Consider the following 4,706-nt stretch of genomic DNA (forward strand, 5'->3'; position numbering starts at 1 on the left):
TCAATTTGATTTCAATTATGATAAAATTTAATAAGTTGACTAAATTAAATTGTAATTCGACTCGAATTAATGCACAATTTCATTCTGAGTTTCTTGGTTTGATAAAAACAATCATCTATTTTTTCAAATAAATTAATTTTGAGAATAAATTATGTTTAACTCATGACTTTACTCATTTGAATAAATTTTTAAGATAGCCCTTGATTAAATTCAATTTTCCGTAAATTAATTTTTTAAGTAACAAAATTATACAATCTTGTAAATACGAAACTATATAATCACTACTTAAAATGACAAAATCGCGTGGATAAATATTTTTAAAAGTTTTTATTCGAATAAAATAAATGTTGTAATTTTATTTAAAATCGAAAAAACTTAGGACTAAACGTAGTCGCAAAAGACAAAAATTAGGCGTCAACAACAGTCTACTAAGACGACCTACAATTTACAAACTACCTTCAATGTGATGGCCGAGCCAAACCGAATATCACCATGGACAGTCAACTTCACCAGGTCCAAAATGCTCGGGATAGACTTGAATCGAGAGAGAAAAAAAGAAACCTGATACAACAAGACATAAATATGAAACACAAGTAGAGAGCACAAAAACAATCTCTTGAACTCAGAACCCAATTTGATGATTGGATTAATTGGATTGCGCTTTAAAACACTTTGGCTGAAATAACATTGACTGTCCAACGTGTAAAGATCAGGCTGCAAAAATAGAAGATCGTAGTAAACACAAATGAGGAACAACATCAATTGACTGCTCAAAGAACTAATGAACAAACACTAATCAGTTAAAGCAATCAAAGGTAAAAAAATATCACGATGAAGCTACAACCCTAATAGCACGATCAGCTAAATAAATAAGTGTGAGAGTGCGTAATCCACCAACATTCTAAAAAAATTCACTAGATCAGGCAATTAAACAAGTATAAAAACACATGCACTAATCAAGCAGAAACCCATACCTGTGATGGGGATAATCAGCAGAGTTTCTCCGCTTCTATGACTCTCTTAATTGCTCTCAAACTAACCCACCTGTAAAGCCTTCACTTTGTACCACAAAATTTTGAGCCCTCAAAATTTTAAACTCTAAAATTTCAAACTTCACTTGAAACAATAATAAAATTGTGATATACATTTTTAAAAAATATCTAAATAATAATATTAATAATAATAATAATAATAATAATAATAATAATAATAATAATAATAATGAGGAAAAGTTATCTCAGTTTTATAAAAAATATTTCAGAACTTTGAACTAAACAACTCAAGCTTTATATTAATAAATAACGTTTTACAACAACATCCTAGTTAATGCATTACAAACAAATGGCTAACATCTTTTTACCAAGAATTATTCCTTACTTTTATTAATAATCATATTAATATGTGAAGTTAAATGTTAAGTGTCTTTTAAAAATACTACATCAAAACAACTATTGTGAAAGAACAAATAAGATAATAACAACTACTGTGAAAGAACAAATAAGATAATTTTAAATTATTAGAGTAGTATTTTTGTATGTATGTTATATACGTAACACCTCTTATTAAAATTTAGATTTAGGCCACTAATTTTATTGAACAATCACCTTCACCAGATCCAAGATACTCGGGATAGACTTGAATCGAGAGAGAAAACTATAAACCTGAGACAACAAGACATAAATTTGACACACAAGTAGAAAGCACAAAAATAACCTCCTTAAACTCAGAATCTAACTTGATAATTGGATTAATTGGATCGCGCCTCAAAACACTCGGATAAAATAACACTGACTATCCAGCATGTCAAGATCAGATTACACAAAGAAAAGATCTGAAGTATCCTTCACTGGTAGGAAACACGAATAAGGAACAACAACAACAACAATTGTCTGCTCAGAAAACTAATGAATAAACACTAATCAGATAAAGCAATCAAAGATGAAAACATATAAGATTAAGGATGAAGTTGGAACCTTAATAGCAGCACTAAGACACCAGTTTGAGAGTACATAATCCACCAACATCTTAAAAAATTCACCCACAAGTATAAAAACACAGACACTAATCAAGCAGAAACGCATACTTTTGTGATGGTTAAAATCAAAAATCAAAATTAAAAAAAAATCAATTTAGTTAATTTTAATTATTTAAATTAAATGAAAAAATATTTTATACACTATCAGATTGATTGTAGTTTTAATTTTTAATTTTTTTAGTAAGGATATTTATCTCCTTTTCTTCTGCCATTAGAAACGAAATTTCATTAGTTGCTAACTTGTAATCATGAACAATATTTTTTTGATAATGATGGATATAATTATTTTGAATTAAGATTAATATCTGTAAACGTTAATTAGGTGAATAGATTTTATAAAAATGTATAAAGATATCTAACCAAAAATCTCAATATATATTTTGAGATTCATGTATTCTTTTTAAAATATATTTAAGCCTAAATTTATTAGAACATGAGAATAAAATTAAAGCAATAAAATTCTGATGGAACATTAAGTAAAATATTTTAAAATAATGTATAAAAATTGATACATTTTCTATTTCATACAAATAATTATAAAATTAGTGAACTCAAAGATTATTATTTTATAAAATATTAATAGTAAATCAAATAAAACTAAAAATATATCAATTTATTTCATTAATTTTTTTTATTTAGTTTAATTTTAATCAAATTACGGAGGAATTAAAAGCAGAAATGAGAAACTATAAAATAATTTAAATAATTATAGTCTGCGTATAGAAACATTGATGAAAGAAGAAAATGATAAAAAATATTGAACGAGGACAGCAAGGAGAGAAGAAGAAAAGCGAATGGGAGAATTGATATTATAGTGGGTCCCATAGTCTATGTGTCAAAAAAAATAGTGGAGACTCATATCACTAGTGTCTGCCACATAATAAGTGTGTCTCGTATAAAGTACTCCCTCCGATCTAAATTATCTGTTTTAAATTTTTTAATTTGATTTCTTATTTACTTGTTTTTTTTAATTAATTAAGAAAAGACAAAAAAAAAATCGTATATTTTACCCTTTATTTAAATTAAAATATAAAATCATTTAATAGGAATACTATGATAAACTAATTATGTTATTGATTATTTTTTTAATTAATATGTCATCTCAATTTAGAACGAATAATTTGGAATGAAGGGAGTTCTACTCAAGCATCTCCCTTCCATTAGACCATTTTTCTTTGATCAATATCTTAATTATGATCTCTAAAATTATTAAAAATTGTTCTATTTCAAAATAAAGAATTGTGTTTTAAAGTTAGCCAAAAGACGGTATAATAATTATCTTAAGATTTAAGACTTTCAAATTAATTAAAATTGTTCTTTTGATTTAGATAAGAAATAATAATATTTAAAACTTCTAAATGAATTAGAGTTTTATTTTATATAGAAAAGAATGTTTATAATTCAGTCTAAATAGTATTTTAATTAAGTTTATTAGAAAAATACGTGTGATTAATGTATTTTATTTTTCTTCTTATTTTGATATTTGTTTTTGCTTTTGATTGATGATTGAAAGTTTTCTTCCTGCATTTATTATCATCATCCTTTTTATCTTTCTTTATTTTTTTAGTTAATAAATTTAAATAATATGAGAAAAAGGATCAAAAATACCCTGAACAATTTGAAATGGATAAAAAATATTCTTCATTTATTTTTTGGCTCAAAAATACCCCTTCATTAATTTTTTGACTCAAAAATATCCCTCTGTTAATTTTTTAGCTCAAAAATACCCTTCTCTCTAATAGAATGCCACCAAGCACACAACGTAGACAAAAAAAAGTCGCTTAATCAGTCCAGATCAACATACATGTGAAAAATCACTCCATTTAATTCACCGATCAATCAACCCATTTTATTCTATCTAAAAATTCAATCCGATCCATATTCAAAAAATCCGAACCAAGTGGCAAGATTCAATTCATCAATTTTTTTTTCCTCATATCATCCTTTTCGCCGCCTTATATTTTATTATTTTACATTTTCAAAGTTATAGACTCCGTCGAGCAATTCTTGAGCTTATCAACTGGTGGTTGTCCTGCATTGCCACTAAACTTTTACTATCCAACTTTCAATTTAATCTCTAAATTATCAATTTTCTCACTACAATCAGGTTGCTCATTAGACAAATCAGTTAGGATATCCAGTAGCAATCCAAACTCTTGAAAATCGGATCAACTATTTGAGGATCCAATTCTTTAGGGTTGACCCGATTAAAATTCGATTCTTTCGGATTAACAATTTAAGGACCTAATTATCTCCTCATCTTTCGCCTTGATCAATTCGAAATATCTGAACCCATTACATGAAAAATAAACAATCACATTCTTCAATTTTTTTTCCTCTTGGATCATTTTTTTCCATATGGGTGGGATTGGGTCTTTTAAATTAAAAAAATGGGTTGATAGTTAGATGAAATAAATGGAGTGATTTTTTATTTGTGGATGTTGCAGTGGCTGGTCATGTGACTTTTTTTATTCACGTGGCGTGTTTGGTGGCATTTCGTTAGAAGAAAGGGTATTTTTGAGCCAAAAAATTAATGGAGGGGTATTTTTGAGACAAAAAAATAAACAGAAGGGTATTTTTGAGCCAAAAAATAAATGAAGGGTTATTTTGATCCATTTCAAATAGTTCAGGGGTATTTTGACCCTTTTTCGAAGAATATATGTGTTATACA

The sequence above is a fragment of the Capsicum annuum genome, chromosome 3, assembly GCF_002878395.1.
Source record: "Capsicum annuum cultivar UCD-10X-F1 chromosome 3, UCD10Xv1.1, whole genome shotgun sequence".
Lineage (NCBI taxonomy): Eukaryota > Viridiplantae > Streptophyta > Magnoliopsida > Solanales > Solanaceae > Capsicum > Capsicum annuum.